Source organism: Ceratotherium simum, chromosome 20 (genome assembly GCF_057802395.1).
Source record: "Ceratotherium simum simum isolate JZ-2026a chromosome 20, ASM5780239v1, whole genome shotgun sequence".
In the NCBI taxonomy this organism is placed as follows: Eukaryota; Metazoa; Chordata; class Mammalia; order Perissodactyla; family Rhinocerotidae; genus Ceratotherium; species Ceratotherium simum.
Genome location: NC_141919.1, coordinates 31,404,829 through 31,430,382, shown reverse-complemented (window position 1 = coordinate 31,430,382; position 25,554 = coordinate 31,404,829). Strand labels below are relative to the sequence as shown.

Sequence of the window (25,554 nt, the reverse complement as noted above, 5' to 3'; positions counted from 1 at the left end):
TGTATCCTTCTGCTGTGGCCTGTTTGCTCTCCCTGTAGGCGCCCAGGAGGCTGAGTTATGCTCCTGGCCAGCTGTTGTAATGCTCAGCTGCTTGTAGTTGTTGTGGGCCCTTCAGTCTCTTTATCAGCTGTGGGGAGCCCCAGCACAGTTGGCTGCAAGTTCTAATACCACATTTGTGTTGCAGTATTTCTTTTAAGTGAGTAGGCCCCCACCGTGGCAGGTTGTTAGGCTCAGGGCCTTACCATTGCTGTAAGCCTCTAGCCTATTAGGTCTCTTGTCAGCTCTCTGAGGATTGCAGCTGGGTGGGGCTGGCCTCAGGCACAGGAGCACCCAATTGTTTCAGGTTTTGGAAGGTGGAGCAAACCTCCTATGTGGGTCTTTGAGAAGTACAAGTCTTCTGTGGCTGAGAAGCCCTGCCGCCCGCAGGTCCACACACACAATCAACACAGTCCTGCCCCGTGTGAGCGCCCCGACCTCCCCAAGTGGACCCAGTCTCTCCACGGCGGGAGCCCCACACACTCTGCCACCGCCCCACACTCTCCACCCGCTCCTTGTGCACATCCTGCCCCGCTCAAGTCAGCTCAGTTGCCAGGCTGCAGAGAATCCAGTCACCAATCTATGCAGGCCCACACATTGCCTGAGGGCTTGTTCTTGGGTGGGGCTAGTCTCTAGGGTGGGCTGCCTGCCCTGGCTGAGCTGGATTAAATCGGTGCTCTAGCGGGTGGAGCAGACCCTGGGCTAGCAGGTCTCAGGGAGATCTCCAATGGCGTCTGTGTCAGCATGCCCACACCAGGCCACAACAATGGCCGCCGCCAATGTCCCAGTCCCTGGAGAGGTCTCACCCCTCACCGAGATGCACTCAGGGCCTATTAGGTGAGTCTCTTGTCACCGAAGCACTGTGCACCTTTCTTTCTGGTGATTTTAGGATGCTTTCTGGAACGGGTGAGTTTGTGCGCGGGCCCTTTAAGAGCCAGTTTTAGTTTCTTTGTGAACCTGGTTTTCTGGGGGTGCTACCCAATGCTTTAGTAGCAGGCAAAGTCAGATATTATGCTGCTGGTCTCAATTGTGCTGGGTCCACAAAATGCCCACAGCGGGGGCGCTCCCCGGCTCAGGGCCCCGTGCCTCCAGGGAGGCTGCGTACCTGTGAGCTGCTCCCGGCGGCCGTGACGCTGGCGGCTTGTGAAGGCGGCGTTTTTCCTCTCCAGAAGGGAGTCTCTGCCTCTTCCACCTCAGTTAGGATTGTCCGTTGTTGCAGGAGTTCCTCTTATCCAGTTTTCAGTTCTGTCTCAGGGGTAATTTTTCCACGAGTAGTTGTAAATTGGCTGTGTCCACGGGAGGAGGTGAGTTCAGAGTCTGCCTACGCCGCCATCTTGCCTTATTTCGAGAAGAAATTTGAATGAGGTGAGGGAGATAGTAACGTGAGTATCTGAGAGACAAGAGAACAGCAAGTGCATGTTAGGTTGGGGAAGGCTGATGAGGGCCATTTCAGTGGGTTTATTTATTTTTTTTATTTTTTAAATTATTTTTCCAGCTTTACTGGGGTCTAATCGACAAAAATTGTATATATTTAGATGGTATATATTTCACACATTGTGAAATGATTACCACAATCAAGGTAATTGGAGAGTTTAAAGAACAGCGATGAAGACAGCATACTGAATAACTGCAGGAGTAGGAGGGGTTGAGGCTTGAGGAGCGACAGGAAGACGCAGGGTCTTAGACAGTTGTGAGGATTCTGTATTTTGTGTTAATTTTGATGGCAAACCATTAGAAGATTTTGAGTGGAGAATGCTATGACCTGGTTTACATTTTTAACTTGATCACTTTCATTGTTTTGTAAAGAACAGAATATTGACTTTAAACATGGAAACAAGGAGATTAGTTAGAAGGCTATTATAACAGCCTATGTGATGAATTTGTTCATGTCCATCAGAAGTAAACAAAGTTCCTCTGGGCTTTGCACAAATAAGTATTTCATACTTATTTGCTGATTATGTTTTATATCTATATAATAATTATATCAATGTTTCTTAAAGCTATTAAGGATTAGTTTACCATATCCATATATTAATGTGTAAAATTGCCATGCTTCATTCAGTTGGCAAACTGATAAGGGGGAAAAAAACTGAGTTTCTAAAAGGAGTAACTGAAAGCGATCCAATAGTATTCGTAACATATCAGAGAGAATAAATTTTGTAACTTAGAAACGATTGACTCTACTGACAGGAAGGTTATTTCCATCTTAGGGTAAATATATTATCCATTATAGATTTTCAAATTTGTGAAGCCAACCATCAGCCGTATTTCAAAGTCTGCTCTAATGAGGAGGCTATCACAAAACATTCCAAAACAAAAACAAAATATAAAATTTTATATGATATACATTTTTTCTTTAAATATCTCCAATGGAAATACCTAAATGGAGGAAATTAGCCAGTCTAAAATACAACATAGAGATATTGAATAATCATGCTCTCCACCACAGATGATAGATCTCACTTTATCTTGCCAGCACTTAATCACTTTTATGGAATTACAATTTGGTTTTCACTAACTGTGATTTACTTAGTGTGGGCTGATTTATGCCATTGAGAATTTGTTTAGTTAATGGAACATTTTAATTTACGACAGAAGGCAGCAGAAAATTGCTTTGAATATCTGGATTGCATTACTATTGACTGCCAGTCAAAATTTGAAATGAAACGAAAAGTGACAGATAAAAGCATTTTCATATCAGCTATACCTATCGCTGGTAGAGTATAGCTTTGAAACTAAAAACACAAGAAACTAGTTGCTTTTACACTTCCTTCTCCAAGGTCTTAACTAGATATTGCAGTTCTCCCTGACATATGGTACTGTCTGTGAAGTCTTTTCAGTGCAGCCTCACAGAGAAAGAGTGAGATGTTTCATAATGTAGTGTCATCAGTATGCTATTGGCACCCAGCACTGGGTCTCCTTTCATCTGGCCCAGATGGTACAGATCCCTGACTTTCAAAAGTGTCTGCCCGAGATAAGAAAAGAGTTGAAAGCAAACTGGCTGATGGTCTATCCTGATGATTTCAGAATTATGTGTGTGGGTCAAAGGAGCCAGGAGCAACCCATTAATGGAGGTTTATTTTACCTTTGCCATCAAGTTACGTCAATTTTTATTTAATGCCTGGCTTATTAATATCCATTTTTATACAACAATTGTCTATTCACACCTGTAAGTGTTTCTTTCGGGCTGTGAGACTTTTCTTGAAAGAATATAATAGGATTAGCCTTTCACAGAGTCAGAGACTTGCAGGGTTTAGTTAAGTTCTCAGGTATTTTCAAGTATTTGGGCCGATATTCGTTGCCTTACTCACCAGATGCCTGCTCACCTTAAGGATCTGTGCACTGAGTGGATTCGTGACCTCTGTGAATTGAGTGGACTGGGCTGTCTTGCTCTCTGGTCTCCTGCTGCATTTGACAAATGAAGGGACCAGCAGAAGGTTGAGGTTGGGGAGTGGGAGTATCAGAGAGATGTCAGGATATTTATTTCCCCAGCTTTCTGTCTCCCAAGCTACAGAAGGTTGTAGTGGCTACGTTCTTCATCTAAAGCCTTAGTTCCTGTTGTATGGCCCTCTCCCACAGAGGAAGAGACAGGGATCTCTGAGTTCTGGCAACCGCTCACTCCCCTAATCCCTTCTACTCCTGGTTGGTAATGGCTCACCATTGGATTTAGCCCCAGAATGCTCCACCACCACTTGTTAGTTTTCCTTAACCTTAACGATGCTTTTGCAGAGAGTTTCTTCATTAAAGTGTTTTCAGTATCCCTCTTTGAGTGTGCCATCTGTTTCTTATCGTGTCCTGATGATACAGTGGACTTGTTGGATGCTTGAATCCCCATTATAACACCTCTTCTAGATGGTCAACTTGAGCATATGTTTCAGTGAGCGTAGTAACTGAGAACTCATTACTCCCTCAGACAGCCTATTCTGTCCTTAATCAACCTCTAGCTGAATTTAATCTCTTATTTAGGGAAAAATAGCAGTAACTCTTCATGCAACTGTAGAGAAAATATTTTCATATTTTTGCATGGTTAGAGCTTTCTGAGCATGGAAAATTAGAACCTGGGGTAAAGGACAAGATTTGGAAGTTAAAAGATGATTAAATAGACAGAGGCCTCTAAAGAGATATGGAGATCCATCACCCCCTGGAGCCATAGGTTTACGTTTCAAAAAAATAAAATCAGGAGTCATTCATTTGTATTCAAAAGAGTAGTAAAGTAGGGACTGACTTCTTCTCTTCCCAGAGAATATTGGTTTACATTAGGGAGATAAAGTTTCTCTCTCACTCTCAGGAGTGGGAGAGAACAGCTCTATAGTAGTTTTTATATAAACTCCAGATTCATAACTTTGGGGTGCTCTCCAGTGGTACACACCGCTTTATAAACACATGATCTGGCTCTCATTGCATTACTCTAAAGAAGAGAATGGAGTATGGAGAACCAATACAGTTATTGCCGTAAGTAATAACAACAGTCTGCCTTGGATTCAGAAACCTGATGTTTGCTTTCTGGACAAAATAAATAAATATAGATATTAAAAATTTATTACTGTTTCTCTCTTCCTTCTTTAGATTGATTCTATAAACATGCAGATAAGGACACTTTTTCAGAAGAGAGCAGTTTTAGTTTCTGATCTATTGTCCTAAATCTTTTTTGAGTGTGTGTGTGTGAGGAAGATCAGCCCTGAGCTAACATCCATGTCAATCCTTCTCTTTTTGCTGAGGAAGACTGGCCCTGGGCTAACATCTGTGCCCATCTTCCTCCACTTTATATGGGACCCTGCCACAGCATGGCCTGACAAGCGATGCGTCGGTGAGCACCCCAGATCCGAACCCAGGCTGCCAGCAGCAGAGCGCGTGCACTTAACCGCTACGCCAGGGGGCCAGCCCCTGTCCTAAATCTTTTGCCCAGTCTTCGAATGTCATGGATTAAAGACTCCTCAGCTTCTTGGTTGTTCTCTTACAGAAACTCCAACTTAATTAAATGCCATAGTAGATTTTACCAATGCAAAATATATTACCTTTACTCTTCTAGTTACTATGTAAAAGCTTCAGTTTTTGTAAAAACGTAGAGAATATCAAGGTCACAGGGACAATTATACTGTTTCTATCATGTATCATCATCAGGAAGAATCAACTCTAATCATTTTCAGTCTTTGGGCAACTAAGATCAAGTTTTATATTCCAAGGAAGAATATCGATTTGGCCTTGATTGGATTATGTACTCATCCTTGGTGAACAGAAGATGATTCTTTTTAATTGACATTCCATCCAAGCGATTTGTAAAGAGAAAAGAGGATTCTCTAAAAGAAAATAGGGGCACTGTTACCAGAAGAAAGGGATGTAGATACTAAACAGTTAAAAGAAATATTGATAAAGGTTTTTGCCAGTAAAGGAAGGAATGTGAGCACAGGTAGAAAGGTAAGGATGGGGAAGATATTTTTAGAAACTAGATAGTAGGCTGGTAACAGGGGAGAATCAGGAGAAATGTGAGGTGGAAAGAGTTTTGTTAAAATGGGATAGGTTTTATTGTTGATGTTTTTGCTGTTATCTTTTTTGTTTGTTTTCCTTTGTATTTTGTGCTTGGAGTAGACTGAATTGAATGATATATTAAAAGTGCTGAGAAATCCAATCAAGAGACCCTCCCTAGTGAAAATACACTTTTAATATTGGTGGCAAAATAAAGATGTTTTCAGACCAAAAACACTGAGGACATTTGTTTTCAGCATAGCTTTACTAAAATAAATACTAAAATCAGAGGGAAAATATTCTTAGCAGTAGGAAACACAGAAATTCAAAAAGAAATGAAGATTAATAGAAAGAGTAAATATGTGGATAAATTTAAATAAGAAAGGGCAATACAAAACAGTAACAGTAATACGCAAATAAAATATAAATATACACTTAACAATAACGTAAAGGCAGGTGGACGATAAGTGGAATTAAAGAGTTCTAAGGTTCTAGTATATTCAGCAAGTTGAATATTAATGATTTGTATTACATTGTAATAAATTGAGGATGCATGTTGACCCCTAAGTAAATATATAAAAATAGTAAAAAATGCAATTAACAATATTATTGAAAAATATGAAACAATGAAATATATTGATTAATATATAAGAAGAAATGGGAGAAAAAATGGAACTTAAACTGTGGGTCAAATAGAATACAAACAGATGATAGATTTAAACCAATACCATCATTAATTACATTAAAAACTAAATAGTCCAATTAAAAGAAAAAATATCAATTTGAGTATAAAATGAAACTCCAGTATTTTCTACTTACGTGAGACACCCTTTAAAAATAAGGCACAGAACTATTGAAAGTAAAAAGGTGGAAAAAGATACACTTTGTAAACACTAACCAAGAAAAAACAGTAGTTGAACATTAAAAAAGTAGACTCCAAGTAAAGAAGTATTAATAGAGATAAAAGGAGATATTTTGAAGTGGTAAGAAGATCATTTTACTATAAAAAAATTAAACAGTTCTAATCTGGCTCTATCAAATGGAATAGTTTCAAAATATATAAAGCAAAAATGGATAGAATTAAAAGGAAGACAAAAAAATATCCATAATCTGACAGGTAGATTTAAACACTTCTTCCAGGGCAACCATGAAAAAAAAATGAGATGACAGAGTTCCAAAAAAGATAGTAAGTTAATTAATAAACTATAGCTGGTTATTTTAAAGAATATTTTACCCCAACATAGTATACACACTGTTTTGAAGAACACATGGTACATTCACCAAAACTGACAATAGGATGGGCCGTAAAACAAGCCTAACAAATATATCATGATTCAGAGCATTTTATTAATCACTAAAAATCAACAACAAAAAAGAAAACTGAATCACACCCAATGGTTTCGAAATTAAACAATATAGTTCAAAATAGCCCATTGTTCAAAGCAGAAATCACAAAGGAAGTAAGAAATATTTTGCACCGGATAATCATCATGCAACGTGCCAAAATTTGTAGAATGCATTTAAGGCAGTGCTTAGAGGAAAAATTATAGTTTTAAATATACTTATTAGAAATAAAGCTTCTTGAGAAGCTAGTTAAAAAAGTGGTGAATCAGGGGCCGGCCCCATGGCATAGTAGTCAAGTTTGCACACTGCTTTGGTGGCCCGGGGTTCGCAGGTTTGGATCCCAGGCGTGGACTTACACACGGCTCCTCAAGCCATGCTGTGGCCATGTCTTACATATAAAATAGAGGAAGATTGGCACAGGTATTAGCTCAGGGTGAATCTTTCTCAAGCAAAAATAGTGGAAGGTTGGCAATGGATGTTAGCTCAGGGAGAATCTTCCTCAGTGGAAAAAAAAAACAGTGAATCAAACCTAAGAAATAAGAAGAAAGAAAGAAAGAGCAGAAATCAAAAGCATAGTAAACAGAAGGGCAAGAAGAGAAAACAACAAAGCCAAGAGTTTGTTCTTTAAAACCATTGATAAAATTATAGTGGGACCAATCATGAACAAAGAAAACAAAAATTATAAATAACAAGAAAGAAAAGGATGGTATTACTATAGATATTATAGATATTAAAAACGCGATAGAAAAATATAATGAATAACTTCATTAAAGCTGAAATTTAGAAAAGGACAAATCTTTTGAAAAATGAACAGAATGAAAAATGAAAAAAGAATGGAAACCCCAAATAGTTATATTTATTAAATAAGTTGAGTCCATTATTAAAAACCTTCTACAAAAGAAAATTCTGGTCTCGGCTGACGATAAAACTGAATTTTTTGGATGGACCTTGGGAATATTATGCTAAGTGAAATAAGTCAGACAGAAAAAGAAAAATACCATAAGATTTCATTCATAAGTGGAGGGCAAACACATGGATAAGGAGAACAGATTGGTGGTTACCAGAGGGGAAGGGGGTGAGGGAAGGGCAAAAGAGGTAAAGGGACACATATGTATGGTGACAGATAAAAGCTAGACTATTGGTGGTGAATAGGATGAAGTCTATCCAGAAACTGAAATATAATAATGTACACCTGAAATTTACACAGTCATAAGCCAATATGATCTCAATAAAATAATTTTTTAAAAAATTTAAAAAGATATACCACCAATATTATATAAACTTTCCCCAATGATAGGAGAAAGGGGAAACTTTGACAATTCATTTTATGAGGTTTACATATCTTGAGTCCCAAAACCTGACAAGAATATTTATAAAACAAGAAAATATCCAGACCATTTCCAAAGATAGGTGCAAATACCTAACAAAATAATGGTAAATCTCCCAGAAATATAAAAAAGATAACATATCAAACCAAGGGGAGTTTAGTCCAGGATTGGTTGAACATTCAATAATAATTTTTTTAAATGACAGATCGATGCATGGAGAGATGGATAGTTATGTGATGAAGCAATTATAGCAAAATCTTAATTATAGAATGTAGGTGGTGGAAATATAGGTGTTTCTTGTAAAATTATTTCAACTTACCTGTATATTTAAATGTCTTTTATGAAAGTGTTTGAAAATATAGAATTATAAATGTCGACCATTGAAATTCATCGCTATATATAGGAAAAGATAGAGAAGGAAAACTTAAATGAACATTTCAATAGATACAGAAAAAGCATTTGACAAAACTGAACATCTAGTCATGATTAAAAATTCTTTAAAAAATAAGAATAAAAGGCAATGTCTTTAATCTGATAAAGAATATCTACCAAGGGAAAAAAAAATCTATCTCAAACATCCCATATACTCATGAGTTGAAAGATTTCCCTCTGAGATTAAAAATATAATAGAGATAAAGGGAAATAAATTGATGTTTAATATAACTACCTCTATTCCACATTGAACCAAGATCATGGCCAGTGCCATAAAGAAATAAAAAGAAGTCAAAGGGATAGTAATTTGAAAAGAAGAAACAGAATTGTCACTTTTTGCAGACAACGTGATTGTACTATAGGAAATCTTGTAAAGGAACTTACAAGAAAAACTATTAGAATTAATAATGATATTAGTAAGGTAACATAATACACCACTGTTTCTATATGCCAGCAATAAACAATGAGAAAAAAGCTTGTGTACTTTTATTTCAATAGCATCAAGAACTTCAAATTAAATGAAATATGTGCAAGATTTCTACAATGTACAGCACTAAGTAATATTGATAGATATTTTTAAAAGACCTGAATAAATTGAAGGATGTTTATGGGCTTGGAGTATTTGGTATTGTAGAGATGTCAATTCTGCCCAATTGACCTATAGATTCGATTAATTCCCAACCAAATCACTGCAGATATTGTGTGTGTGTGTGTCTGTGAGCATATGGGAATTGACAAGCTGATTCTAAAATTTATATGAAAGTTGAAAAAAACAGAAATACTAAAGGCAATCTTGAAGAACAACAACAGCATTTGAGTACTTAACGCTACCAGATAGAAAGATTTATTTTAAAACTATGATAATTATTCAGTGTAGTAGTGATGCAAAGAGAGAAAAATAGACCAATGGAACAGAGAAGAGTCCATAAATAAGCTAACATATAGAGTCATTTGGTGATTGCATTTGTCATATATTCTGCTTAATAAATTATCTCAAAACTTAATGGCTTAAAACAACCAACATTTGTTATCTCACATAGTTTCTATTTGTCAAGAATTCTGGAGCAGCTTGGCTGGGTGGTTCAGGGTCTCTGATGAGGTTACAGTCAAGCTGTCAGCTTCAGGGCTGCAATATCAGCTTCCAGGATCACTCAGGTGGCTGTTGCTAAGAGGCTTCAGTTCCTTATCACAGGAGTCTCTCCATAGGCCTGCATAGCAGCTGGCTTCCTCCAGCAAGTGCTGTGAGGAAGAGAGGGCAAATGCAAGAGTGCTCAAAGTGGAAGGCATCCTCCTTCATACCTTAAAATCAGAAGGGACACATTATTACTTCCACTGAATGTTATTGGTTATCCAGACCAAGCTTGATACAGCGTGGGAGGAGACTATACAAGAGCATGAATATCAGAAGGTGAGGATCATTGGGGGCCATCTTGGAAACTGCCTACCACAATGATATTGGTGACACTGCAACGCAGTGGGAAAAGAATGTTTTTTAAAAAGTGGGCTGGGTGAATTAGATATTCTTAAAGAAAAAAAAATGTAAAAATAAATGTTGATTGTGTATTACACAATATATCAAAAAATAAATCTCAGAGATTTACATGAAAAAAGTAAGATAATAAAGCTTTAGGAAGGAAATACTGGAGAGTATCTTCATGACATTGTGATAGAGAAAAATTCTTTAAAAGGCTTAAAAATTATTAACAGTAAATGAAAGAAAGCAAAAGCATCTGTTTATTAAAAGACATCATTAAGAAAGTTAAAAGCCACATCGTAGAAAAAAATACATGTATCTAACAATGGACTCCCATCTAAACTTTAAAAAGAACTACAAATCAAAAGAAAAGGGCAGAAAACCTAAGAGGAAAGAAAGAAAAAGAACAAAAGACTGAAGTTTTTGCACAAGAGGCTATTCAAGTATTCAATAAACATAAAATGTGTTTAATTTCATTAAATCATCATGGAAATGTAAATTAAAATCACATTAAGACACTACTACACACCTCAACTAGAATGGCTTTTTTAACAAAAAGACAAATTTAAAAATTTTTTTAAAAGGACATTTAAAATTTCAATGTTTGGCTAGACAAATGCACCCAAAATGCTAAAATAAAAAATACAACTCTAAATGTTGATGAGAATGTGGATCAACATGAACACATACACTGCTGGTGGGAGAGTAAAATGTTGTAACCACTTTGGACAACTGTTTTAAAGTTATCTACCAAAGTTGAACATGTAACCTTATGACCCAGCAAAATGTACTCTTAAATATGTAATCAATGGAAATGTATACATATGATAGTCAAAAGATATAGATGAATGCCCTTAGCAGCATTATTCTTAATAACTGAAAGCTAAAACAACAAAAATGTCCCACACCATAGAATGGATAAAGACACTGTGGTCTATTTTCACAATGGACTCAACAGAACAATGAAAATAAATTGTAACTACTAACAACAACATACTCAGCGAATAAAGTCAGACAAAAAAGACTATATGCTATGTAATTCTTATTACATAGCATTCAAAAACAGGTAAAATTAATCTGTAGTATTTAGAGTCGCGATAGTAATTACCTTTGGTGGAAGTCATGAAGGGAGCTGGACATGTTAGAAGCTTCTGAGGTGCTAGCAAATATCTGTTTCTTCATCTGGATGCTGGTTACATAGTCTGTTCCTTTGTAAAAATTCATCAAGCTGAACATATGTGATATATGCACTTTTCTATACACGCTATAATTTAATAAATAGCTTATTACTTTTAAAATATATTAAAGAGGTGGAAGCAGCAACAAAGAACACTCTCTGGATAAGGTTGATGGTAAAATCAAGAGAAGAGATTGATGGTAATTTGACTATGATAATAGTGGAGGGAAGGGTCTTTTAGGAAAATGAGATGGGAGCACGTACATGGATATTTTTTTTAAAGACCATGGAGAGATCTAAGCTGATGATGCATATAAGGGTAGAGCTCAAAAAGCAGGATCTCCTAAAATAGAGTAAGAAGGAATATAGCAACGATACATGAGTGAAAGGTTTTTACATTTAGAATAGGGTGAGTGAAAACAGGGAGAAAATTTGAAGTAGACATAAAATTAATCTAGGGATTTTTAGGCATTTTGCCATGATGAATCAATGTTTTTGGAAGTACAATCATGTACAGAGAGTAGGGAAAACAGGGGACATTTGGATTTTTGAGGAAAGACAGAGATTGTAAAGAGCCTTGAAGAGTTGTAACAGGGAATTAAATAATAAAATATTTAATGACTGTCAGGAGACAAAGAAGAATGTAAACCATCAGATTTCCATCATATTAACATCCATCCAAACATAATTTCCATCAGTATTAACACTACTTCATCACAATATACATATTATAAATAGTATATAACAAAGTTTAGTGTTTATAGAAGGAAGATAATTTACAAATGCATATATTTCTTTTGTTAGCTCTAATCAATTCAGTGTTCAAAGACAGCCTCTATAAGAGAATTGATCATGTCTCTTCCGTTAGTATTAAATAAAGATCATTGTATTAATATTTCACTTGCCACGATGATATGTAGTCTTACTGAAATTGCTTTAAGGCAACAAATGTCACTTTTCTTTAAAATTTGTATAGTTTTAATTAACAAGATTACTACTTTACTAATAATTCATGCCTGGTTATCACCGTAGCTCCAAAAATTTCTTTTACATATTGATATTTACATTATCTTCTTGATGAATGAATATTTACTTGTGTGTAAGAATATGATGTGTTTTTGTTTCAAAAAATTCTTAATAAAATTATTGATTACCAATAGGAGGTTGCTTTTTTCCCCTCCTTACTCTAGAAAGGTATATTTTTATACTTATAATAATTATTATGTCATGCTTGGTTTTATACGATTAGTATGATAATTTTTCCACTTGAATAAAATTCTTGATATTTATCTCTTCACTCAATGCATTCTTATTTCTTTTCAAGAAATCCAATATTTTCTTATTATCTTTAAACTCACATTTTAAGCTTCACCAGTGATTTTATTGGACATGTCATGATCTCATTTATATCTATCCTAATGATGATTCTTATCTACTTGAAACATGAGGTAAAAATTTATAGTGTGTCCTGAATTTACTCTGGAATATAGATATAAGTATACCTGAGATTTGTAAGAGACAACTTGAAGAAATCAAGATGTACCAGTAAGATATTTTAAGATTATAGAGGAATTTGGAAAATTAATTTCTTTTCTATAATTTTACTCTATTAGTCACTAACCAGAAGTGGGTAGATCTTCAGAGGTTTGGCAAAAATAGAAATCTTTCCTCCATTATATTTATGGATAAAATATCAATATGTAAAAGAAATTTTTGGAGCTACGGTGATAACCAGGCATGAATTATTAGTAAAGTGGTAATCTTGTTAATTAAAACTATACAAATTTTAAAGAAAAGTGACATTTGTTGCCTTAAAGCAATTTCAGTAAGACTACGTATCATCGTGGCAAGTGAAATAGTAATATTTATCACTTTTTTAAATAAAGAGCTCCATAATAAAAAAAAAAAAAAGGAGAGACACTTAAAAAGAAACAAAAGAAAGGAAAATCTTGGGATGGAAAGGTCTCTCAATGTATAAAAGCAAAGTAAGAGCTATAAGAGAAAACGATAGATACGACTAATACAAAAAATCAAAAATTTGTGTAAAATCCCATAAAGCTGACAATCAAAAAATTGGAAAAATCATTTTCAACACATATTTCAGACAAAATATTAAAAGCCACACTATATAAAGAGCTTTGCAAGTTGAGATCAAACTAGAGTTGCATTAGCTTTAATGCTCCATTTACAAAAATTAACAGGAGAACTTTTCCCCCTTGTTAGGGCTTCTCATCTCCAAATATACCCAAAGAAATCCAGTGTTTACTCCCACTGGCCTATGAATCAGTCTACCACTAGCTCATCTCTTGCCATCTGTCAGGAAAACAGTACTCTAATATTCACTGGAATAAGATACGGCCCTCCTAATATACTGACTATCCCTCTTCTAAACTCAGTTTCCTACGGAACCTCTTCCTAATAATAACACCACCTTTCTACCAGTCTAGTGAGACCAGAAGTGAACCAAGCTAGCTGGAGGCCAGAGGTTTTACAACCACTTCTGTCACTGGAAAAGGTAGTTTTAGGAATTCCACCCTTTCCTGGGCAAGCCAGGCAACTTGGTCACCTACCTCAAATACTACCCTCCCCTCCAAATCCTATCTCTACTAGAAATATTCCCTCTGGCAGACTGGATTTGAGATGAAGTCAAGGAGTCTCTCCCTTCCCACGAATTAATATCACAATATTTATGCCTCAGTGTTTACTATTTCTCTGCATGTTTGGCAGTAAATATATCTAGCCACTAGGATTCTAAGAGAAAATACCAAAAATAAATCTGATTGAAATATTTCCCAAGGTGTGGGATGTTCAGTTTTATCAATGAGCATCTTATTATATATGTGTGTGTATGTGTGTGTGTGTGAGAAAAATATTGTGAACAACTTAATAAATATCATTAATTATTGTTGAGATGGTTGTAAATGGGATTCTTTTAATTTTATTCCTTACAGTTTCTCTATTTGCTAAAGTTCATACAATGAACATATGTTCCTATTTAATTCAGAAGAAAATGCATTAATTTTTAAAGTAAATTTAAATTTTAAAGTAAATTTAAATTTTAAAGTAAATTTAAGTACCAGTCCCATTCCATTTCTCTGTTAACATTAACAACAGGAAACCCCTTTAAAATTCTCTTTGCTTGATTTCATTAAAAGTAGGTCCAATTCAACTTTCTCCTTAACATGTGAATAAATTGATTGGAAATTTTCAGACTATTAGTGGCACTGATATTTGGATAGACCAAATAATTAGCTTGATGTTCTTCTTCATAACCAGGAAGGTATTCCATAAGCAATCTTTGGCATTCATTCACTCAACAAACAGTTATTGAACCTACTATATACTAGGCACTACTTAGTTGACACTAGTTTTGTCTCAAATGCTCATTTTGTGAATTTCATTTCATATTTCACATCATCGATGACTAGTGGTTGAGATTGGTAGGTGTCCCACTAGATATGTTTTTGTTTTGCCGACATTATTTCCATTTCATTTCTATCTGTACTGTACACTGCAGTAGTGTGCAGACTGTGTAATACAAAAGGTTCTGCCTTATTCCCATGCCAAAGTAGCTTGGTGTCCTCTACTTATGCATTTGGATATTTATGTTACATCCACCTCCTAAACTGGCTACTGAGATAATCATCTTCAACCCTGTCTGATGTCTCTGGCAGCAGCTCCTAACAATTACTTATGCTTTTGGAATTTTTTTCAGCTCCTAAAACCTTCTGTCCATTTCAATTTGATTTTCTCCATTTGTACAATGTAATATGCATATTCTCTTCTTCCTTTTTGTCATTCCCCACCCCTCTACCATTTAGTTTTTGTAATGTTCTGTAGTTTTGTAGAACACGAGACTTAGCTTCGGGTACTTCTTGCTGAAGCTTTAATGTTTTGTAAATAAAACTGGATGTTTATTTAAAAAATAATAATAATAATTAAAATATAGGCTTTGCCACCAGAGAGAATTGAAATTTGTAATAGAAACAAACAGGTAAAACATTGAACAGAACGCTATTCAAGCAGTGCCCTATATATGGATGTCATAGTATAACCAAAGCACAGTGCAAGCACAGAAAGGGCTGTAATGCTAAATGAATTCTTTTTTTTCTTTTGGTGAGGAAGATTGTCCCTGAGCTAACATCTGTGCCAATCTTCCTGTATTTTCTATGTGGAATGCCACCACAGCATGGCTTGATGAGTGGTGTGTGGGTCCATGCCTGGGATCTGAAGCCATGAACCCCAGGCTGCCGAAGCGGAGCACGCAAACTGAATCACTATGCCACGGGGCCGGCCCCCTAAATGAATTCTTATGTACCTTTCAGTGATCAAATTTTGTTATTTTATATCTAGCATAGTTTTAAGAAACCTGGGAGTACAAACTGTTACTAGATGAATAATCAAACCAAACCATTGTTGTCTCTTCAGTACGTTCTCAGTTTGTACTCAATTGTTAAAGCAATAAATATCCTGAAAATATATATCATGACAACAAAAGTTAACCTTGTCTAATTTTTAACAAAAGTGTAGGAGTAGTCTCAATAATTCAGAGAACTATGCTATTGATTGGAAGTTTAAAAAATAGTTTCCTTGACTTTATCCATTCTTATTTTCTTTAAGTTTCATCACAATTAAAACCTCCTAGAGCCCAGAAAATCCCTCGCCTGCACTCTGAGGCTGTGTTCTGTATTGCCCATTTCCTAGGGCCAGTCCTTTGTTAAATCACTTCCAACAATCTGACTGTTTGCTAATATTGAAGTAGGGCAATACTGAAGCAGAAGAGAAGGCCTACTTTAATAATTGGGATGGAAGTTAGAGACTACATGAAACTTGACGTTATATTCTAGGCATTAATTATAGGAGAAAATCACACGTCTAAAAATCTAAGGAATTAGATTTTAATTTCCAAAGAATACACAGGTACATATGGATACTACTGCAAATATTTCCAAAGAGATTCACTTTTATCTGCACAGGAAACTTATGGATTGGCTGGGCAAACTTGTTATCTATTTCTTGAAAGCAAGAGAGAGAGAGAGATTTCCTAGTCTTTAAATAACTAGTATATAGTAAAATTAGGGGCAAACTAAGGTTTTCTGATCTCCCGTCTGTTGCTTTTTCCCTATGAAATACCTAGCCTTTTACTGAAATATTGTACTTCCAAAGATGGAGTACACAAATAATAAATTGCCTTTGTTATATAAATTAATAAAAAACAAAATAAATTCTGTAGTTTTTGTGTACAGAAAAGAGAAATCAAAATGTAATGATCCTACCACCTGACATTTTTCTTTTTCAAAGAATAAGACATGAGTTAGATAAAGTAGCCAACAGTGGCACGGTGATATTTGGTGGGCTTTCTATCAGTTAGGAGTCTTTTGGTTGTAAGGTATAGAGTTTATAACAATAAGATAGGATTTGGAGCTGGGACCAACTGATACCAGTAGAACCCTGTTTTTGGTTCTGCTGGGTTCTACTGGCACTTTTTTAGATTGACTCAATTTTCGTATAAATCAGCTCTTCTTGATAGCAAGAGAGTGCCAGTTGTTTTAGACGACAAACTTGCAGGTTCAAATTCCAAAGGAAAATAAGGATCTCTCAGAAATTCCAACAAAGTTTCCCTTCATTTCATTCTCAATGCACCAGGTATCCATCCCTAAACCAATCATACTTCCTGAAAATGTGATGCTCTGCTTAACTTAGATCAAAAGCTAAATCCTGGAGCTAGAAGTGGAAGCAATTTTATCTAAGACCATTTACTGTAGGTGAAATAAGTTTATTTCCTCAGAGAATATTGACTAACTTATTCTAACAGGGAAGGGAATGGCAGGTGTCATTATGCATCAGAATACTTGGTTTGCAAGTAACAAAAACCAATTCGGTCTAACTTAATTGAAATGGGCTAATTTTCACAAGAAAATAAAACGGTCTTATTGAATTCAAGAGCAAGAAAGGAACAGGGACTTTATGAACAGTTTGTGTCTCTCCATCTCTGGTTTCTCATTCTCACTTAAATTCTTCAGTCTTTGCTTTTACAGGCCTGATTTCTCTCATTCTCAATCCATGGACAGTTGAATGCAGAGCCATAACTCCTGAGATTTTAATCACTATTCAAATCTCAATTAGAAACTCTTATTCCCAAATCGAACTCTATAGTCGAGAGGATTTGATTGGACCAACCTGTGTTGAATGGCCATGCCTCAGCCAATTAGCTGTAGCCAGGGGCAAGGTTGGATAGAATAAATATGGCTGCCATACCTCTACCAGTGTGAAGGATAATTAAAGGCATTATTATGAGCTGGGTGGCTCTTCTGAAAATTGGCTACTCCACATGAAGCGATCCCAACCCAAAGTAACCTTAAAGTTTCCCTTAAAGGGGCCAATCCTTATCAATGTTTAAACGTTAGGGTGGAAGTCACATTTAAAAACTGGTAATAGGGGGGCGTGCCCCGTGGCTTGACGGTTAAGTGCGTGCTCTCCGCTACTGGCCGCCTGGTTTCAGATCTGGGCGGGCACCACCGCACTGTTTCTCCGGCCATGCTGAGGCCATGTCCCACATACAGCAACTAGAAGGATGTGCAACTATGACATACAACTATCTACTGGGGCTTTGCGGAAAAAAAAAAAAGGAGGAGGATTGGCAATAGATGTTAGCTTAGAGCCGGTCTTCCTCAGCAAAAAGAGGAGGATTAGCATGGATGTTAGCTCCGCTGATCTCCCTCATAAAAAAAGAAATAAATAAAAAGTGGTAATAGTTGCATGTAATTTATAACAATGTAAGTTGATATAAAAATGTTAAGAGGAGAAGACAGTCAAGGCAGTAGGTGCCTGAGGGAATAGGAGAGGAGTCTCAGAGGGTGAAAAAAAGAAATCAAATAAGGAAGGTGAGATTTCTAAAAATACCTATTTCCCAAATTTGCTCGGGGCTAACCTTTCTCACATTGTACTATCTATAAGCCAAATCCCTTAAATTATAAATCAAGGAGGGTTAAAACTATATAATTGTCTTCATACTATCCTGAAGAAAAATGTGTAAGGAAAAAAAACATAAAAGATTAATGAAATATCTGCCTCCAGTCCCCTAACATTTAAATCAAAGAATCAGGTTTATGAGTGGTACAACCAATCCCAACTGTGGGATGATTTACAGGTGCAGAAGTAATCTATAAGGCAACGCAGCCCACCAGAAGGGGATTTATAAATTAAACTCAATATGTGAAATTCTCTGAAGCCTACAGCAGTTAGTGCTGATTGCAGAGCTCGGTGGATGGCCTCTAAGCCTGTTTTCACTCATAGATCACCACATGTTCCACCAGCAGGAGTTCAGAGATGCTATGTGCCTGGGAATTCTGGAGGGCAAAGTCGTTCTGTGAAAGACTGTCTAACTTTGAAATATTTTGTAAAATACACACATACACACACATTGGCATAGAGATGAGCATCTGAGAAAACTATTTTTTTTCTTTGACGTTTTTTAAATTTGTTTATTTTTATTTTGTTTTGTTTTAAAGTCAAGCTTGAATAAAATTATATAAGTGACCAGATGGATAAAAAGCAACAGCCATCGAATTGGCTTTTTAACACATGGCACGCAGGCTTAACGTTCATTCTTATCAAAAGCAACACTGTGAAATGATTAAGTGCACCTACTCTGGAGCTAGACTTCCTGGTTTGAACACACAATTCAAACAGTAGGACTGTGGCAAGTTATTTATCCTCTCCTCGTGTCAGTGTCTTCATCTGTAAAATGGGTATAATTTGGAATACTACCCTTCTCACTCCTATTCTTATTTTCCAGATATAATCAATTTAAAATTTTTTTGTATAAACTTTCAGAAATGTTTATGGATTTCAAACATTAAAAATTACTTTTGTTTATACAATGGGATCATGATATACTTTGGTGTTTTTCACTTAATAATGTATTTTTTCAATCCTTCCGTATTAGTGAGATAGAAGATAATCACTTTTTTAAACAGATGCATACTAATCCGTTGTGAGGATGAACCATCCTTTTTCAACCTCGGAATGGGAATTTGTTTACAATTCTTTTGCTGCTTAAAAAAAGGATGGGAGGAGGATAAGTACATCTCCCTACACTTACCCAACTACCAGAAGATTTAAGTACATCTGCATAATGAGTTCTTAGATATGGTATTTCTGGGTCAAGGGCTAGGAGCTGCAAAATGAAAATCTCACCTTCTAATTTAAATTTTGTTACCTCCTACTTTCTATAAATTGAGGAACCAGACAATCATGGATATTTGGATTGTGTGTAACATAAAAGCGTCTAAGATTCTGGAAAGCTCTGTTTAGAATAAAATATAGAAGGTGTGTAATCTGCTTTGGTTGCTTATACAATCCTTTCTCTCTCCTAGTTTTTAGCTATGTTCTCATAATCAGTACGTTATAGGCAAGTGAGGAGCTGTTGCCTAGCATGGTATTAGGTGAATATTTCATACTTGTCAAATATTTTTTTAATTCATTGACTAATTGGTAATCAAGAGAAATACAATAAACGACTGCAGGAAGTATATTAAGTTATGTTATGGAAGAACTTTGGCAACACAGCTAATATTTGTTTATATTTGAATTTTGCATGTCTCATGTAAAATGTTTCCAAGGACACATCACAAAAAAGCCAATTTGTTAAGTGAGAGGGTTTACAATAGCAAATATGAAAACTTTCCCCTGAAAAGGAAACCTTAGAGCTTTGTGTAAGTAGTCTGTAAGCCTCTTCTTTCCTTTTTTTGTCACTAAATTCATTGACAATTTTTATAAGACTTCATTCTGTCAAGGTGTCCCTTTGCCATTCCACGCGGTTTTGACCATCTCTAAATCTTTAAGCTTTTCTCCAGTGACATTTTTTATCTACTAAGATAACCAACTCCTTTTATCTCCAGGCCTCTCAGATGAAGGACTTAAGAAAAACTGGAGTGTGGGGGCGAGAGGGACAGGACAGTCCCATTCTTTAGAGGACTTTAGTGTTTATTTTACTCTGCTTTATATGCATGTGAGAAAAAAAGATTCTGAAACAACCTTCTGCGTTTCTTTTTCTTCCCTTCCCCCACTTGCTAAGTATTTTTATGTATTTCCTGGAGTAAAGAAAAAAATACACAGGAGAACGATGCCTTTGTTTCATAACTAATCTTCAGTTGAAGTGCTTCAGATTGCCACAAAACAGTTATCTGAATCATTTTGGAAATTGTTTCCCAAGTGCGCTTCTAGGCCTTAATGACACAATTGAATAATGAACTTGATTTTGTCCTTCTTAAAGTCTCAGCATTCTGCTTAAGCTTTCAAATCTTCTTTATTTTGCCTAGAAGTAAAAATTAGAGAATTACCAACTTTTACTTCATCGAACGTACTCAATGTATTGATTATTATCTGCTTTATGATAGAGAAATTTGGGTTTTCTCTATTTAGGTTTCATCTACATATTGTATATAGTTTAGTGAAAGGATGGCTCTACCAGGAATTTAAAAACCTGAGTTTAAGCCAGCCCTTTTATGCCTTGCTGGCAGTGTGACATCTTGATAATTAATCTTTGGGTTTCATTGATTGCATCTGTATTTACAAGGACATTTTTCTATTTTCTCTATATCTGTAGCCCTATAACCTGAGTGTTATTTACTGTTAAGAAAGACATCTTAGGGTTAAATTAGCAGTTGTGGAATTAGAGAAGCTAGCATTTGTCTAGGAAAATAAAGAGATTAGTTTATTTTTTTCTCCTCTAGATGTAGTACCATTCATTTTTTTTTCAGCCAATTTAATGAAAATAGCAGGATAACAAAGCGATGGGCAAATTCAGTTTTTAATTCTTAGCATTCTGTATTCTTTCTCTGTGTTTTATCTGAAGTACAGTCTATACTGAGAGCAATGAGGGATTTTTTTTTGTTTGTTTTTTCTTTTTACCAACCCCATCTGGAGACTTCCAGCTGAGATTACAATTTTCTAAGGCTGGGGGTAGATATTATCAGTTACCAGCTGTTTCTAAGCTAGATAGTTTGAGTAGATTTTAATGTCTTTAAATGCCAAGTGATTGAAGATTAGTACTAATTATATGTAATGTATTAAGCTACTATAGAGCTCTAATGTTAGTAGTGTCTAGCAGCATTTTTTGAATTAGACCAATATTTAGCACCTCATTAAATAAGCTTCTCACATCTTACTAGTAAGTTACAGATTTGACTTCGGTATTATGAAAGAGTTTTATGGCCTGGGGAAAAAAGCCATAAACAAAACCCTTTAAATCTCTTCACAAAATTGGTAAATGAATGAAGAAGCTAAAATATTCATTTTTTATTGTGATGAAAAGATTATCGATTTTCTATGGTGAAAGAAAAATAAAATTAGAACAGCTATTATTTACTAAATGTTGGTGTTTAAAATTTATAAGTTTCAGAGTTCAAGCATGGCTTTCCAATTTAAAAAGAAAGATAAAAGATAAATTTTTAGATTTTTGAAACTGCCTGGCTACAGTCAGGATTAATAAGACTTACTGCCAACTCAGCAGCTTGAGCTGGGGTTCATGGTCAAGGGAATGAGCTGGGCTAGGTTAGATCCAATAACACTGGCTGAGTGCCTAACACTGATGGGCATTGTTTTCTATAGACAATCTCATTTAATTGTTACAATATACTTTCATATTTTACCCTTGTTTCAAAAGAGTAAGAACTGAGTCTCTGAAAGGAAATAAAACAGCTCATTTGGGGAACTTAGGAAACAATCCCTGGATGCCTAACTCCAAAGTACATTTCTTTTCATTAAACCATAGGACCTTCCAAAAGATGAGGAGAAACTAACTGCTTTACAAGTTCAGCCCAGCGAACCCAAAACCCAGTCTAAGAATATTTATTTATTTGTTTACTCAAAACACTTTTATTGAGTGCTTACTATGTGTCAAGCATTGTGCCAAGAATTGTTGGGGGAAAAGGAACTAGGAGTAAATCCTAGAACCACTTCTTGAATTGAGGTGATTTGTCCCCAGAGTCCTAGCTTCTAACCACTGTACCATCCTGCCTTGAAGCAGGCATTAGTGATAGGAAAAGGACTCTAGCTGACTTGAAACCCCTTCTGATTTGCATCAAGAAAATTGAGAGAACATGTGAGAGCCAGGCACTGGAGTCTGGGCCACTATATCCCACTTTAAAGGAATGTTCTAGGATTTTCAGAATTTAATAAGCTACCATATTTGCCTCAATAAAGATAGGCTCAAGAATTTCCAAGGGCAGATACTAGTGTGTTCCACTAATGTTTCTCAGTAGAAAAAGCCAAAGGAACACAGTGTACTAAGAATAACTCACAAGACTGGGCCGGCTCCATGGCTTAGCAGTTAAGCGCATGCGCTCCACTACTGGTGGCCTGGGGTTCGGATCCTGGGCGTGCACCGACACACCGCTTCTCCAGCCATGCTGAGGCCGCGTCCCACATACAGCACCTAGAAGGATGTGCAGCTATGACATAGAACTATCTACTGGGGCTTTGGGGAAAAAAAAGGAGGAGGATTGGCAATAGATGTTAGCTTAGAGCTGGTCTTCCTCAGCAAAAAGAGGAGGATTGGCATGGATGTTAGCTCAGGGCTGATCTTCCTGACAAAAAAAAAAAAAAAAAAGAAGAATAACTCATAACTCACAAGAAAACATGATTTGCAAAAATCCAGTAAATTATTTCTTGATTAGTTGTCTGGGATTATTAGAATACTAAATGCCTATCTATGTAAAAACAAGTTGGACCGTTAGAGGCCACTCTGAACAATGAGAGTTATTTTCTTCTTACAATTGTTGTCAAGCAACTGTGTGTTTTTTTAAATATTATGCTGTAAACAGGAGACGTTTCCTTTTAAAAATTATACTTTGTTTCACATTTTCAATTATGAATTTCTAATGCATGTATTTTAATAAGCAATGAATATGCGTGCAATAAATTTTACCTTTTACTTGAATCATATAAAAATGTTTATGTTGTCATAGAAATGCTTTGGCTCAAGAAATATACATAATACTTAAGGCAGTTAATATTCAAAAGTCACATATTTGCACTAGATGCACAGTCTAAAATTGTACTTCCCTAAGAATTACAAAATGTGCCATTTAAATACTTCTTTAACATAAAATTTTTTTTTTTTTCTTGGACCTATGTAGAGATTACAGGTAACTAGGAAATCAGATTGTAATGTAAAGGAATTAAATTCATTATTCACGTGACTATATCACTAAACCAAAGAGAAAAGCAACTCCAATTTAGACTGGCTTCTAAAACACAAACCCTGTCCTTTTCTGTAAACATTTTACCTATCAACTTCTTACCTTTGGAAACATGGGTTCCCTTCTTATCTATTTACTCATTCTGTAGACTGTAGAGAAAACTAGGGTTGTCTGGTGAATGACCCAAGTCAACCTCTTTGCCTGTCCTGTTAATAAACCAGCTGGAACCAAAGACTCAAAACCCATCCCTCCCCATCCATAGAGACTGCACACAGACAGCTCATCTTTCCACGCGAATTGAGATCCCCAAGGTTCCCAAGGGGAAGCTGGTTTATTCCCAAAATCCACCTGAATTAGGTGGCACATAATCTCAGACAACTTGGTGCCTGAGCCCAGAATGCATATTCCCCCCCTGCAAGACCACTTTCCTTCTAGAGCCATACAAAGGGAGAACAGCGAGATGGGATCCCTCTGATAGTGCACGGCCCTGTAATTTCTCCACAGGATGACGAAGAAAGAAGGACCCTGTACTCAGTAACCCTTCTTCCTATGAATTCCAGTCTTTATCAAGTGGTGCTCCTCATATTTGCCCAAGACCTTTGCTCAACAGTGATAACAGTTAATAATCAGAGTTTCAGGCTCTTTCAGGTCATTCACGCAAACTCAAATGAAAATCCAGAAGTGTATATACACAATAAAAAACAAAAGTGATCTCTCAAATACTAAACATGAAAGTGTGACTGCTTTGTATTCTAGAAGAAGCCTTCTGGTCATCATTAGATCATTTCAATATTTCATTTGCACACCAGGTGTTCTACTATGCAATTGCTTGGCCTGTGGCAAGATGCAAAAGTATAATATGTATAAATATTTAAAATTTTTAAATATGGCTAAAAACTTTTAAATAAAATAAGTCTTATATTCCTACCTTGACAGGTATACTTTTATAATGGCATGTAAGGCCAGGTTTGAATTTAGAATTTTCTGACTCCTTAGATTCCAGATTAGCTAAACGGCAACATGATGAAGTCAGATCCCTGGTCCTACCCTGGCCTTCTCTCCCTAGCTCTGACTTAGTCTCATATTGCAGGAGACAGGTTGTCATGGGAAGGGCGTAACCTAATTTGAGCAGGCTCTCTTCAGCTAAAGCAGATCCTAAAGGAGCTGACACCTAGATGCTGTCTCTGGTCCACCCTCCCTACAGCTGGGCTGTAAGTTCTTCCTTGAAGGGGAATCTGGGCTGTACAAATTCACATCTACCACAGTGGCCAAGCCCTAAATGTCCATTCCTCACTAACAAGACCACACATATTCTGGCTTTCATTATTCAGGAAAACTACGAGGAGGGAGCCTTGTCTGGAATCCTGTCTAATGGTGTGTACAGCTGTACCTTGGCCCAAGTACATTGCTCTGAAGTAAGCCAAGTGAATAGAAGACTCATATAATTCTTCTTTATGAGTTCTGACTTGATCCAAATGATGCTACTTGTGTTCATTTCAAGCTTTTGGTTAATAGCTACACTGAACATGGGGCACACACTATTTCAGGGAATGGAGAGATTCAATTGTAATATCCAGAGGTGAGACACATTCACCTAGGAGATAAGGGTAGTTCATTGGAGAGCCTATAGTAGGTGGGTGCACTGGCTGCAAGCAAGTCAGGGAAAAGGGGGAATAGGAGCAAAGAAAGGAAAACCATGTCTATAGAGTCTGGAGGCCCTGGGAGAACAGAGCTTCAGGAACTGGTAGGCTGGCACAGAGGATGGCTAGAATCTTAAGAAAGTTATATGATAAATGGTCAGTAGAAGGCTGTGCCTACTATAGATGATACTCCCTAGTTAGTCTGCTAAAAGCTGATGCTTGGGGTGGTGTCTACTGGAAGTTAGATGGAAAATCATTTCAAAAATCTGGGGGAAAATAGTAAGAAGCTAGGAGCCATTATTAGAAAAGAAGAGGACTATCCAGTAGACTGTGCAAGAAGGAAAAGGGGAACATCCAGATGATTGATTGAGAAGGAGAAAATGGGGAGCATCTAGAACACTGAGTGTGGAAGGACTCTTGGGTTGGATTCCCTTCCAGAGATGATTTTCAACTG

The 25,554-nt window shown here is 36.3% G+C and overlaps 1 long non-coding RNA gene across 1 annotated transcript in view; it reads left to right on the top strand.

Moving 5' to 3' along the window:
* The window catches only part of LOC147914395 (uncharacterized), a 348,827-nt gene that overhangs the window by 207,472 nt on the left and 115,801 nt on the right, over positions 1 to 25,554 (top strand). The window lies entirely within an intron of this gene.